The 15,500-nt window shown below is 45.5% G+C and overlaps 1 protein-coding gene across 1 annotated transcript in view; it reads left to right on the top strand.

The window, feature by feature from the left end:
• dlg2 (discs, large homolog 2 (Drosophila)) overlaps positions 1–15,500 on the top strand; it is a 126,397-nt gene that overhangs the window by 20,995 nt on the left and 89,902 nt on the right. The window lies entirely within an intron of this gene.

Genomic DNA, 15,500 nt, shown 5'->3' with positions numbered 1-15,500 from the left:
CGCTGACCGGTTCTTACGTCAGGGACTCAAAAGGTCAACCATGGGGGCTTAGGTCAGAGCAGGCTTTATGACGCCATGGTTGTCCAGCAGGTACACACACACACACACACTCACACTCACACTCACCTGAGCCTCAGTTAACAGTCAGCCTTTGCTGGTGGGAGGGAGAGTTTGGACTTTGACCGCATTCTGTAACTACCGCTAAACCATTGGGAAGTGTACGATTAACCAATGAAAGCTGTCTTCAAGGCAACTCCTCATCGCCAGGGTTACCGTCCCTGCATCAACAAACAGGTACAGGACAGGGGGTTCACAGTGCCGTGTGTGTTTGTGTGTGTGAGAGAAGCTGGACAATGATTGGTGTGTGGTGCACATGATGAAGGTATTCATGCTTTCAAAGTGCCATTGTTCAAACGGTCAAAAGGACTACAATGTATTTACTTCTAGTTCCACGTAGCGCATTTTAGTCGAATATATATAATTATTACTATGTTATAGTCAAATTAGGCATTCAGATAAATGTAAACTAATATGTGCAGAAGTGATTCATCTTTGCTTGCGGGCACAGTCTTTTTAATAGTAATTAAATTTCAGCCGGGGAAGCATTTTTGGCGAACGGCACAGACTCTGCCTCTCTAGGGAATTCAACTTAATCGGAGGAGGTCATATTTTACAAGATTTGTCGAATCCTCCTCGTATTTTTAGGGACCGCAACCCAATGTCGGCCCACCTCAACCAAACGAGTGGCCGGCCATGCCTGGAATATGTCAATAGTTTGACGTGTCTGTTACTTAAATATTTCTGCCTTTAACCCACCGGCTGGTCCTTCTTTGGCAGTGAGCTAAGGTGCCTGTTAACTAGGAGTCGAGATCAAGAAATTCAAAGACTTTCTATGCCACCCCCTCATACGTGTGATAGCTGCAGTGAGTGTGGAGTGAGTGTGGCAGATTCCATAGTCTGTAAAGTAAAAAAAAGTCCTCAAATATACTGAAAATACATGCGGTTAAAAATAGAAAGTGCAAGAAACATACAGGTCATGAATGTCAGCATTGACATTTGGATTGAAACAGTCGAGCCTTAAATTTACACATTGCATAAAAATGACCAAGCATTTAATTGCTGCTTCTCCAATGGCATTGGTTGTTGTGTATATGTATGTATATATATATATATATAACACTTATTTGTCATACTCATGACTTGTGATGTCCTGCTGAGTGTGTGTGGGTGTGTGTGTGGCTGTGAGTTGTTTGTTGTTGCCTCTCGGCCACCAGCCGGTGAGGGTTTATGGGTGTGCCGAGCCAAAGTCATGGTGCTAGGAAAAAGTTTTGGCCGCTGTGTGTCTCCAGGCATCTAAACATAGGTCGGGTCACTAAGAAGTCGCTTACTGAAACGGTTTTTTTGACAAGGCTTCCAAACTTAGGCAATCAAACGCCAACGGTTTTGTCGTCGTAATCACGGTCTTGACTGTTTGTCTTCCTGGGGTCCACACATAACACATAAGACGGACAAACAACATGAACGTATACTTCATATGGTGGTCGAATTCAAAGACATTCAATGAAAATCCAATGACCGTGCTTTGGCATGTTTGTTTCCTAACAGATGGAGTGAAAGCCCAAATCAAACTCCGAACTCTGAGGCTGGTGGCCTCCCCTGGTTGATTATCATTATTTTTAAGGATTACACAGCGCTGTCTCAGTCAGTTTTTGGAACATTGTAATGCATACTTGGATTTGTAACCACAGTCTTGATTGCTCATTTTGACTGTTCTCTTGGGGTGCACAGTGTCGTGGCTATTTTGTTTTTGTTTGGTGCATTGTGCAGTATTGCTGTTTTTCTTACCTTTACATTGAGAAGAATGTAAGCAAGTATTTAAAGATAAAGTTCGTTTTTTTTAGATGCTGAACCTGAATCATGTACGCTGGTTCATGAATTGATGAACTAAAAAACATACATGTCTGGGAGGACATGTACAAACTGCAGTATGCTGCCCACTATATGGTTATCACAGTGCTACAGTCTGTTAAAGGTGGTATGTAATCCTGTTTATTTTGAAAAGCGCTCACCCGTAACTAACTTTGACAGCTACATAAGCTGTAGTAGGAAAACATGTTGGCGGGACACTCTTTAGTTTCTTTAAGGCTTTCGATATTCCCTTGATTTGCTTGACTATATCAATCACCTTTCAGTTCACTTAAAACATGGTCATAATTGATTTGCGCTAAGATTATGAATATATTTGAATGAAGTGGGCCTTAATTAACCTTTTTTCTCCCTCATTTAAATGTATGTGGGCGCACATACATACTTGCACCATACACCTAGCTCTATGTAACGCCTACTGTACACTGACATCAACGTCCGTGTCGTGTAACGTCGACCCAGTAGTAGTGTGCGATGCTACCTGCCAGCTGCTTACACTGAACTATGTATGAAGTTTGGAGAAGGCAGGCAAGCAGAGAGGTAACGCGGTAGCCGCCGCAATCTGAACACACTCTGCTGCCAGCCAGCCGTACCGGTGCGCTTTTCTTGCTCTGTCTCCCTCTCTCTCTCTCTCTCTCTCTCTCTCGATCTCGCTCACTCCCCCTCGCTCGTCCCTCGTTCTGCTGATGAGTCGCTCAGCTGGGGAGCAGGAGAGACGCGGAGAGTAGAGGCGAGAGCCTGGTGGGAGGACGGGAGGTGACGAGAGGAGCGATTCAGCTGAGGAATGCCCTCCCTGCTCGGACGCACGGAGAGACAGCTTTCGCCCAGGAGTACCTGTGCCAATTTTTTTGCCCCCCCCCCCCCCCCCCCCCCTCCTCTGAGATGGTGCTAGGAGTCCTGATCGCCGCGGGTATTTCGGAGGCGGCTTCCGGCTGCGCGCTAGAGTCCCACACGCTGTAACGCGTGTCTGTGTTGCACTGTGCCTTCTCCTTCCCTCGCTGACGCGCCGTGCCCGCTCTTCGCGTTTGTGTGTGTATGTGTGTGTGCACAAGAGTGTGTGTGTGTGTGTGTGTGTGTGTGTGTGGATGTGAGGCTGTGTGTCAGCGCCTCCTCGCTACTCCTCCTCTGCCTTTACTTTGAGGGGGACCTCGTCTTTGTTTCTTTTTGCTCTGTATTTCACCAGCCACTGTTCGTTTCTTTTGCTCATTTCGTGCCCACATCTGGCTCCTGGGTTGGACAGTAATTTCGGATGCGGCTGCGGTGGCAGCGGTTATGAATCTAAGCATAGGTTGAGACCACCTCACTTTGCCTCCGATCAGCATGGATTGTCTTTGCATTGTCACCACCAAGGTAAGAGGCAAACGCAGGCGACCCGACATGCAGCTTGATTAAGAGGGAGGATGAAAGATAATGAAAGAAAGTGTGAGAGAGAAAGAATGGGAGAGCGTGAGAGCAAGAAAAAGAAGTGAGTAAGAGAGAGCAAGAGAGAGAGAGAGAGTAAGAGAGCAAGAGAGCAAGAGAGTGAGAGAGGAAGAAAGAGAGAGAGAGAGTGGAAGAAAGAGAGAGAGAGAGACAGAAGGAGAGAGAGAGAGACAGGTGGAATGAGGCATGTGGTGATGCTGAAGGACAGAAGCTCTGTTTTCATGTTATTTCTGGATGTGTGTGTGTGTGTGTGTGTGTGTGTGTGTGTGTGTGTGTGTGTGTGTGTGTGTGTGTGTGTGTGTGTGTGTGTGTGTGTGTGTGTGTGTGTGTGTTCTCTGCAATGTCTTTTGAAGAGAACAGTCTAATAAATAATTTCTAGGCTCATGTTTCCTCAGAATATTTAGTATTATGTTTTGTGTGTGTTTGTTGTTCATCAAAGCAGCCCCGTTAGCTGAAAAAAGCTGTAGTCACTCAGTCCTCCTGGGTTCCACACATAACGCATAAACAAAATAAAACTTCAATTTAAGACGTGTGAAAAACAAAGTAAATGAATTAAATGACATTCAAAGGAGCTTCAATGAAAGTGCTTTGACACCTTTCTGTCCTCCCAAGGAGTTAAAACCCAAACCCAAAACTCTAAAGCTGATTGAACCCCTTTGTTGTTCATCAGTCAGTGAGGAGGAGGAGGACTTTAAAGGAACATGGGAATGAATGGGGAAGATTTGTCAGCTGTGAACTCCATTCAAGAATTTGTGTTACGTCGTACACACGTCCTCATCTGGAGCGTTGGACTCAGAGTTGTTCTGGATCGGCCATATGTGGCTTCCCGTAATTGTGTTCAATAAATGTTGTGCTTTGAGATGGTGCTCTAGGTGGCCCCTGGTTTATCCTGATTCTGCACTTCTTTTTTACCTCAGAAAATAAAATAGCATTTCGCTAAGCTAACCTGCAGCGTTGTATTTGTCATTTCCCCACTCAATCCTATCTCCAAACCGGCTTGAAACACCTCTGTGGGTGTTTATTTGCGCTGCTTTCCCTATCTCCTTTCATTCCCTCTGAATGGTTTACTGCAGCGCTCTTCCATCCAGGCTAAATTAATGATCACTGTGTCCTCCAAGTCACGGGGCTGTCCTCTAATCGGCAGCCCCCGCTCCCCGCCCGACCCGACCACGTACCGAGGACACATAGGTTAGACCGTTAGTGCCGTCTACATCTCCCCTGCTGTCCTGCCCGCAGCGCCCCCCCCGGAGTGAGCACACCCTGAAGCACTCCCGATCGCTTGTGCGGAAAATGTGCATTGAGTGCAGCCTAAGTTTAGGACCAGGGCCATTCTCAAGATAAATGCATCTGAGCTGCCCACCTTGGCTGGACTATGGAGAGAGATTAATTTAGTCTCACAAATCAAACTTTAGATTAGTAGTCTAAAGTCTCATTGCAGACGAGCTCAAGTCTGGGTGACCTGGCTTGTCACTTTCGGGGCATATATACTCCGACCAATCATGTTGCTGAAGGTGGGGGATCTGTAAATCACCCAACACATTATACTCTATAGTCAATAGTATAATGTTAACGCCTGTCCCTGTAAGGTGAGCAGCGCTGAGCTCCTGAATGGAAATCTCATGGCGGGGATCTCTTTGACGTCACTTCCTGTAACAGTGTTTGGTCATCCTGTCCGAAATGAGCAGAGGAAATGCAGAAGCGAGGCTCAGCATTGAGGACTTTACTCTCGCCTCGCTTCCGCCGACACTCTGTTAGTGTTCCGTGCCCACCTCCTGAGAATGAGTGTTTGCAGCTTAATGATATGCGGTTTACATGCCACGGCCCTGTTACGTAATGCTTAGGGAGCACAAGGAGTACCGAGCCATTAGAGAGCGAGAGAGAGAGGGGGAGAGAGGGAGACACGGATAGGGAGAGAGAGGGAGAGATAGAGAGAGACAATGATATATTTTTTTATTTCTGACACATTTGCTATGGATGACGTCTTTCCAATTATATTCTGAAAATATGTCAGAAAGCTTCTTTTGCGTTCATTCAATCTCTCCGTTTCCACAGCTCTACATCTTTTTTTTCCCCTCTGTCTTTTTTGTCCTTCACGCTCACAATGTCTCCCTTCCCCGATGTGTGGTATACTTAACACCGTGGAGATATATTACAGTACGTTGCCATGTGAATAGTTGAAGTGAGTTTGCCGATTGACTCGAGAACTGTTGCAGTACTCGCTGTCGGTAACTTGCCTAAATATCCACGTTATCACATGCTTCCTTATTGACCTCCTCACACATATTAGGTGCAACTTGTATGTTGGTCAGTCTGGGGTCGGGCTGTGTCAACGTCCAGGGATTGCTTTTAAAGTTTGTAAGCATATCTGAACTTAAAACGGAGCGATGACTTATTATTAAAGACATTGCAATACTTACCTTATTCAACCCCCCTAATCCCCTATTCTGCCTATTCAAATTAAAAGGCTGGGGATCCACATTGGGTGGCCTCAATTATTTCCCCTAATTTCTTGCAAGTTGGTAGAAATCGATTGCATCGCTTGAATGAAAAACCTTAGCATGAAGTCTATAAAGTGATATATTGGAGCAGAATTGTATGTGTATCTATCTATCAATCTATCTATCTCTATATATAGAGATAGTTATATATGACATTAATCCTGTTTTACTTGGGTCGTCATGTATACACCGGAATACCCCACTTAATGTTGGGTATTAAGCTGAACTCAATGATACACGATTGTCTTGGCTTGACGTTACGAGGCGGGTTGCTGAGGCAGGAACCTAGACTCGAGCCACAGTGATCCAACTCTCCTCCTTCTGCCCACTACAGGGCAGCATGCTGCGTACGTTTGTGATGCCATGTGTGTTGCCTGGAAACTGTATTAGTCCTGCTTGTGTGTATGGGTGAGGGGGGGGGGGAGGGGGGGTGATCATGTGTCTGGACAACACTGCTTTAAGGACGCTAGGCCTGCAGACCATCATGAACTCTTCCAGGGGTTGGTAGGCTACAGGGGGTCGTCTGACGGACTCAAGGTGACGTGCGGTGCTGCTCTGTCACTCGGAGTAGCCAGCAACTTCATTGGAAATAATGGTTTGACGTTTTGTGATAGGGGGTGGTGGACCGGTGGATAATATACACACCCGCATGACCGGTGCGCTCAGGGTCTCATCATACAAATATTTGTAGAGCAAAACTTGAACATAAGTTTTGGAGCATTTAGTATTGGTTATGGCATGAGCGGAGGGAGAGCAGCGATAAATGAGCTGTTGGTATGACTATTATTTGAGAATGATTGGTGAGAAATGGCCTGGCCATCTGTCAGCTATTAATGAGTGAAATGCACTCTTGAATTAAATGCTTCCAGTTGATTGCGCCTGCCTCGTTTTGAGCCAATTGTGATTTGGACCGCCCCGGCTCATTTCTGACCAATCATGTAAGATCAGCCTTTATTTGTTCCAACAATTCATCTTATCTGTCAATCAGAGGTGCAGGAAATGCAACACTTAGCGGAGGAACGTAGGGAGGTTAGGTAGCAAGCAGAACAGGAGGGGCCATTTTCTTTTGTCTGTTTTAGTTTCAAAATTGGCTCTCTTCCTCTCTTTTCAGCTCTCTTTAGAACTCTTGAAAATGTACCTGGTGCATCTTTTGAAACTGTGATTTATTGTGCGTAGAAGGGATATCTGTAAGGTTAAAAATCGTTTTTTGGGGCTAACAGTGATTTCTTCTCTGACCGCTGAAGGTTAAAGGCAATGTTTATGTTTATCTGGGGGACGTCTCGTCCACTAGTCACTGCTGACGTCATCCCACATCAAAAACCACAGAGGGAGAAGCTCTTTGAAACAACCCCCCCCCAAAAAAAGCTGCATAACAAAGACCTTGTTATGACAAGATATCAAGTGTCGACAATCGGTTTATTATAATAATTAAAACGGATTGTGCAGTGAAGACCGTCTAGTGACTCCAGTGCAAACAACACGATCGTAGACGTGTCTGTCCCATATAGGCAATACAGTGTTCTCATGATATTAGTGGGGTTTTGATGAACCCTTTGACGTGTTCATTTATTCGATCTCTGCAGTTACGAACATGATTCATTCATAATGGTACCGCTCTAAATGTAATACTGGCACATGATTGACAGTAACATAGACGAATGGGACCCTCAATGTAAATGGGAGTACCCAGACTTCATGCGGCCGGTTACAAAGGAGCAGTGTTAAGAAAGCTGGTGAGCAGCCGACCGCCGAGTCCCTTTTCCTTCTTTGTTTTATTTTTTCTCCCGCCAACTCCTCCACACCCACCCTCTGCATCCTTCCCTATCCCCTCTCTGTCGCCTCCTCTTCTCACACGGGTGTATACGTTCCAACGAGCCCACCCCCGACTCGTCAACCCCTCCGCCCCTCCGATATCCCCCCCACCTCCTCAGCTCCTCCTCGTTCTTAGGGGAAATAAAGAGTTACGGGATGGTGGAGGAGGAGGAGGAGGAGGAGGAGGAGGAGGAGGAGGAGGAGGAGGAGGAAGAGGTGGAGGAGGAGAGATCCTTCTCCCTTCTTTAATTCCGTTAAGCGCTGAATCGATGGACAGTTACCACGGTAACAGGGAGGCTGGCACCAAAAATATATTCTATACAGCATCTTTGATACCTCCCACTACATTCAGCCTGGCTGGCTGGCGCATCTGCCCACATACAACCACGCTGCCTATGCGTTTGCCTCCCCAAGGCTGCCGGCTCCCTCCGGTGACACACGGGGATGAAGCGCGGGGCCCACTCTCACGCGGGCGGCTCTTGTCTTCAGTGAGGCGGCAGGCACCTGCCCCTGCCCCCCCCCCCCCCCCCCCCCCCCCCCCCCCCCCCCCCCCCCTCCTTTCACGGGGGCCGCGGCGCATAAGCGGCTGGGGTCTCGGGTTGAATAAACAGCCGATAAGCTCTTTTGATTCATTGACGCGGTTTCTGATGTCGTTCCACGTCAGGAGTGGACGTCGTGGGCGCCGTGATTCAGAGGCGGTGCGATGACCTCATTTAGATTTGATTGACTTGTCATCCCTGCGAGAGTTTTGATTCGCCGATACGATTCAGATTTGAGAGCGCGAGGTGATTCGGATTGTATTTAACGACGTGGTGATTCGATGACATCATACGGATTTGATTCAATGAAATGATTCAGATTTTATTCAATGACACGATTACGATTTTATTCAACCACAATCCTTCCGATTAAATTTGACGAAATGATTCTGATTTAATTCCACGGCATGGGGATGGACGGGAGAAAGACCCTGGTGTCTCATGCAGCTATTTTCAGGCAGCCTGTTAGAGCTGTGCGTGCTCTATCCTCTTGTTCAGACGTGCAGCCACAGCACAAGGTGTAGACGCAATCTGTCGTCTGCCTTATCTTAAGCTACTATGTTCCGGTGCATTATCTATCCATCTACATTATTCACCTTGAATACATCCTATTTTTTCATCATGTCCGATTTACTTGTTTCACACAATACCATTACTTCCATATAAATATCCCATATTATATAACTAAATAAATGATAATATGAGTTTAAAGATATGTGGCTATCTCGCTACAGCAAAATGAAATCGGTTGTTGTGTGAACATTATCTTTTGGTTCAAACGGGTAATCCGACCACTTAAGTACTTTTCTTTAAGATCATGAACACCCAACATCCCATGTCACACTTTTGTCAGTTTGTCACACATTGCCACTGTGACTGTATCATTTTTCACAAATGTATTTGCTGGCCCCATTCTATTTATAGTCCAATTTGTTTCATATTTTGAAAAGATAAACATGGTTTCAGAAATGCCTATTCCGTGTTTTCTCTCTTTGCATGGATGCTACTTGATAATTGGAATTAACGGGCCAAAATGTACCATTCCCCATTTCCCATTGCCAAACATTTGCAAATATGTTGGTTGACTTCCTGATCTCGTCCTTCATTTGTATTGTTGAGTTAATGGCTGCTCTGTCTGCGCTGAAAATAGTTTCAACCAAGTTAGAGCCAGCAATCGTGGCACATTAAGACTTCCAGCAGAGTCCTGTGGAGTGACACTGTGGAATACAGCTTGTTATGTAATGCCGCATGTGAGAAGATTTCATCCTTGGTGGGGTGTAACATGCTGAAAACTAAGACACCCAGTGTTTCCCACAAATTAGAGGGCCTAAAAGCCACAACAAATTATTCTTGGACTCACATCTCTCTCTCTCTCTCTCTCTCTCTCTCTCTCTCTCTCTCTCTCTCTCTCTCTCTCTCTCTCTCTCTCTCTCTCTCTCTCTCTCTCTCTCTCTCTCCCCCCCCCCCCCCTTTTCTCTCGCTCTCCCCCCCTTTCTCTCTCTCTCTCTATCCCTCTTTCTCTCCCCCCTCTCTGTCTCTCGGCAGCTGAGTTCCACGCCTCTGAGCTTTGCATCAAGTGATGCGATTTACAAAAATAAATAAGAAGAAGTAGAAGAAGGAGGCTGGGGGGAGGGTGGAGTGGATGATGATGCCATGCTAGAGTAGGAGTAGCTCATGCTTAGGGATGCTACCGCTGCTTTGTCGGTCTCTCGTGATGCCGCGGCGATGCTCTAGGCTTATCACGCCACCGTCTTAGGGCGAAGCGAGTGACCACCAATGCCCCTCCAGACACTTCATGTCGCTCCAACGCTGCCATGTTTTTTGTATGCTATTGTTCCCTGCGATCACACCGGACGGTAAGGGATTTCTTGTGTGTGTGTGTGCGTGTGCGTGCGTGCGTGTGCGTGCGCATAATTTTGTTCTGTGGCTTTATTTGGACAACTTTGTTTTCCAAGTTGTGTAACAAGTATAGTGTCGAAGGCTTTTGTTAGGTTTCAGGCTGAAGATCACTTTCTCTGTTGTCTACTACTAAGAAGTTATTACGAATGTGTATTTTGTTTTCAAATTTTGTTTTTCAATTTTGTTTTTGGTTGGTCTAACGTCGAGGGACCATCCTGATTTCATAAGTTCAGGTCACATTTCAGTTTCTTGCTGAAGATCAATCTGGCCTCGCTCCCAATGAGACAAAGTTTATAAAACCCAAAAGGATGGATGGAGCAATCATCGCTAGGGGTTGGGGTAGTTTAGGTAGGAGTCAGCCAGGGTAGTTTTAGTTCATAACGACTCGGGCTACAATCTATTTCTGGTGATGGGAGCAACCTATGTTAAAATAACTGAAAGCTGGTTACAAGTGGAGCGAGGCAAGGCTGATCTTCAGGTCGAAAATGAAATGTGATCTAGCAAGTTCAGGATGGTTTCACAGGGCTATGGTGTATCGTCTTAAATTTGCAACCTGGTCTTTGGCCAGTCATTGGACTTGATGCAAACTGCTTCATTGATTAGCTGTAAATAGCAAGGGTGTGGGACGAAGCTGTTGGTGGAATGTGAAATTGTATGCAGAGATTTACAAAACATATCAGATGAAACATGGCGTTTTTGGGCTTTGTGAAATATATGATGAATGAATGAATGATGAAGCTAGCGTTTGATAGTTTGTAAGGTTATACGGATAACCGTGGCAGGCAAAGGAATGGTTGACAAGCATCTTCCTTAGAAAATGGCACCCCAAACAAGTATTGTTCTCAACAACAACATGACACATCATTTACATGCAAGTTTCGGAAGCAAATCCCATTTTAAAGACGGGCTTTTAAATTGATGATATCTTTTCTGCTCTCATCCTTTGGTAGGCTACGCTTTTAATGTGTTTCTTGTCTTTTTTTGTTTTATGGATACCGGGCTGCTTATGCTAGCTTATGCTACTACTGAGAACTGTCATCTGTGTTGACCACAATGAAAGTTTTGAAAAGGTTATCAATAAACAAAGGTGTACTTCATCCAGTCTTGGAGTTAGCATGAAGCTAGCTGGTTGCAGTAATATGGACAGGCATAAGGAGCAGAAAGTCAGACTTTCTAAGAAATAATTTGGAGTGAGTTCCGGGTAAGGAACAGGGAGAGTTCAGCCTGGAGGCTCAGCAGGGATCTTAGGTGTTGGCCAGCACATAGAGGCCCCAGAGTCCCAGTCAGGGACAGTGAGGAAGAGCCTCTGGCCAGGAGCCAGCAGCAAGCCCACCAGTTCACAATTAGTGGGAATTAACTAAAATGTATGCATACAAGTCCACTTTGCGGCATCTGTGATGGCATGTTTTGTGTGCCCTTCTCTTCAGAATAGATAAACTCCTACCATGTTCTCATCTACTTGCTTGGTCACAGATGGCCCCTTTGAGTCCTGGCTGCATGAGTCAGTTTTTTTTTCCCCCGTGTTTTGCTTTTAATATCTGATTGAATCCGTTATGCAGAATTCGCCTGATATCCTGAATTTCCATTTTTGTTTCTCTAAATAATTCAGACTTAACCATTTTTGAGACTGCCCAGGGTTGCTTCCACCTAAACCAATCACTAAGCCAGTAGATAACGAATCCAAACAGTGGCATTGCACTGTGTTGTTGATTTCGTTCGTGCCAATACTTCTGAAAGTCTTTTCAAAGCAGCTTCAATTGCTGAATCTATAGACTTTCGAGAGATTTGAAGACCGCTGTTGTGGGAGCCGTGCTTGTTTTTCGGTTGCTCACAGTGGACACTCACTCCGTCAGCAGTGTCTTTTTTGCTAACTATTCGCTGATTGGCTATTCAATTTCACTCAGCTGAGCCGAATGACCCTCAAGCAAAACACACCAGACCCTGAAGCCGGCCTCACACCGGCACCGAAGCGCTGTGGTGCGCATTCCACGCTCGTCAATTGCCTCCCCTGCTACCAATAGGAAGCGGCGCGCTGCAGCACTGTTGTGATATGTTTTGAAAGAATCAGATCAACAAACTTAGTCGGTATAGGCTACCATAACGTTCTACCAGTTGTTTTATGACTACATATATGGCCCTGATGCCCATGATTCTCTGTTTGTGATAGTCACATTAATTCATAGTTACTTTATGTACTGTCGGGCACTTGTTTACGGTTTAGTCACTTTACACACTTAATTTACTTTCATTGGGTGTCAAGCAACGAAGTTGCGAGACAGCCTATTGTTATTGTATGAATTCCTATTATTGGGTGTCAAGCAGCAAAGCTGCGAGACAACCTATTGTTTTTGTATATTTTCCTATTATTATTATTCTGTCATGGGAGTCTATGGCAGCCCATAGAACGCCTTGGTGAAAAGTTGTGAAATTTGGCACACTGGTTCAGGACCGCCCCATTAGCCCAACAAGCCAATTTCAGGTTGCTAGCCCAACAGACCTAGCGCCACCAACAGGTCAAAGTTGCACATGCATTCATGTTTATAACTTTCGACCAATTCATCCAATATTCACAAACCAGGTCTCATTGGATTCCTTGAACCAAGCCGAGTTCAACGCACCCTATGACGTCATTTTGCGCCATGATGGATTTTCCGCCATCTTGGTTTATGTCCAAAACCTTCAAAATACTACTCCTATCACACATTTTGTCCAATCATCTCGATTCTCTCGACACGCATGATCTTCAGGCCATGCTTGATATAAAAATATTAAATATCTTTCAAATTCAAAACCGTTTGGCCGCTACAGCCAATCAAATTGGCTGTAAGCAGATTTCTCATCAGCCCTTTGACATATCATAACCAAACTTGGTACATAGACCCATGACATCATCATGGGGATAATTTGACCTCTAGGGGGCGCTATAATTAACAAAGACATGTTTTAACTCCTCTCTCTTCACGTGAGTATATTTCACACTTATTTTCAATGACTGGTGATACTGTCAGACCGCCCCATATAGCTAATAAAATATTTCCCATGGCAACCTCAGAAATTGGCCGCCATGTTCAAAGTTGTCACAATCAATATTACATATCCAAAGGCCACGAATAATGTCCAATCATCATGAAACTTGCCATATATGATCTTCAGACCAAGCTGAACAAATGTGAAAACAGCTTTTTCTAATTCAAAACCGTTTGGCCGTGACAGCCAATCAAACTTGATGGCAAAGCCGCCAAAAAGCAACTAAGCCTGTTCTCAGCAGCTCTTTAACATATCATAGCCAAACTTGGTAAATCGACTCATGACATCATTCTGGGGACATCCAAACAATTTGGTGACCTTCGATCTCATGGGGACGTCAAACAGGAAGTTAGCTCATTTCTCTGCAAGGCCTTCATGCATCCAACCAAACTTGGCTCATAGTCTTATGAGCGGGTGCTTGTTTACATTGTGTCTCTGTTGGGGATATTGTTCTGAATAGGGATATTGTCGACCGAGACGGTCGTCATGTAGCCACCCAGCCGATTACGTCCGTCTGGCAGAATTAGGTTACCGATTACCGAGACGGTCGTCATGCGCCCTTACCACTATGTAGGGTCATTTTTCCATTTTGTCTACATTTACGCATACTCGCATAATGCTGTACTTCATCCCACCTGCCGTCATTATTACCGATTACCGAGACGGTCATAATGTAGCCACCTAGCCGATTACCTCCGTCCGGCAGAATTAGTTTACCGATTACCGAGAAGGTCGTCATGTAGCCAACCAGCCGATTACGTCCGTCTGGCAGCGATAGTTTACGATTACCGAGACGGTCGTCATGCAGCCACCCAGCCGATTACGTCCGTCCGGCAGAATTAGCTTATCGAGTCCCATTATGCTTGACACCCACATTGCTGCATGCAGCTATATTTGCTCATTCTTTTTGCATTGTGGAATTATTAATCTAGTGCATCAACAATCTCATGTATAGGACCTTGTATTAAGCCGGGATTTACCAAACAGCCTAAAAAAAGTGCTTTTTCAGGGGCGTCGACGCTTGGGATCAGGACAGTGGCGTGAAGGATAGTGGGGCGCCGTGCCACCGCCGGTGTGGGCTAGTTCGTCCGAAATAATGGGGCAGTTTTTTCGCCACTTCGGCGCCGGTGTGTGTTGGGCTGGAGCCCCAGTACTTTTGTTAAAAATGGGCGGAGATTCAGGGGCTGGTATCAGGTCATGGACCTATTAAAGAAAGGACAGTGGACTAAAACATGGCCGCCCATTCATTCCTATGAAATCTGCTCAATGGAGCAGAGGAACATCAAGGAGAGATTTGCTTCCGCATCATGGGCGCCTAGCCACTCCCTCGTGCATGACGTGCCGGATGCAGAAATATTCTCTAGCATTGTTAGCATTGTAGCATCATCAGCGAGAGGTCTGAGCGAGCACAGTCGCATTGTTTACCGACCATGGAAGTATAAGTTAATAACCCCCCCCGAAATATATGATCTTTAAATTACACTCCTCCTGCCATTCGGACAACAATTAGTATTTAACAATTATTATGTCGGGCCGAAACAACATTTGTTTCCCTACGATTCCTTTCAGCTGCCCACTCCTCCTTCTCCTGCAAAAAATACATAAATAAAATAAAACGCTTGAGGTGGTATTTTGAAAAGAGAAATCTTACATTTTATTAGTACATGGTATAAAGATAATTATGAGCCTTTGATTGATATATCAGAATTTTTTTCCGGGGATACATTAATGTTCCCCACTTCTGGGACTCCATGAATCGAGGGACCCGTCCACAGACCGCTAAAACAGCTGCAATACCAGGCTTGGCCGCTGAGCACTGGTGGATTGCGGATGTATGCACTGCTCCTGGGGGCCTGTATCAGGCAAGTGTAGAGTCAATTACAATTACAATTAGGGCATTTAGCAGACGCTTTTATCCAAAGCGACTTACATCGGTCGCTTTGGACAAACCGACGGCAGAGTCAACCATGCAAGGCGACAGCCAGCTCGTCAGGAGCAGTTAGGGTTAAGTCTTAAGTCTTGCTCAGGTTCACATCAACACTCAGCTAGGAGGAGCCGGGGATCGAACTAGCAACCTTTTGGTCACAAGACAACTGCTCTACTTCCTGAGATAAGCCGACCCCAGAGCGTCAGCTCCACTGTATTATGATTGGCAAAACGATGATGGATGGGCCTGTGTACCGCAGTGGAGAGTCAAAATACAACCTTGTTCAGATCCTCACTAAGGGCTGTGGTCAGTTCAACATGCGATGGATGGGCTTCTTCTCCTTCAGTCAGTACTATGATTCAGGACAAGGTTTGACCTACAGTAGCTGGGTCAGACATCCTCAAAGGCAGCTGATGCTTTGATGTGTTGGATCAATGAACCATCGCACCT

Source organism: Gadus chalcogrammus, chromosome 7 (genome assembly GCF_026213295.1).
Source record: "Gadus chalcogrammus isolate NIFS_2021 chromosome 7, NIFS_Gcha_1.0, whole genome shotgun sequence".
Lineage (NCBI taxonomy): Eukaryota > Metazoa > Chordata > Actinopteri > Gadiformes > Gadidae > Gadus > Gadus chalcogrammus.
This window is presented reverse-complemented; position numbering and strand designations above follow the sequence as displayed.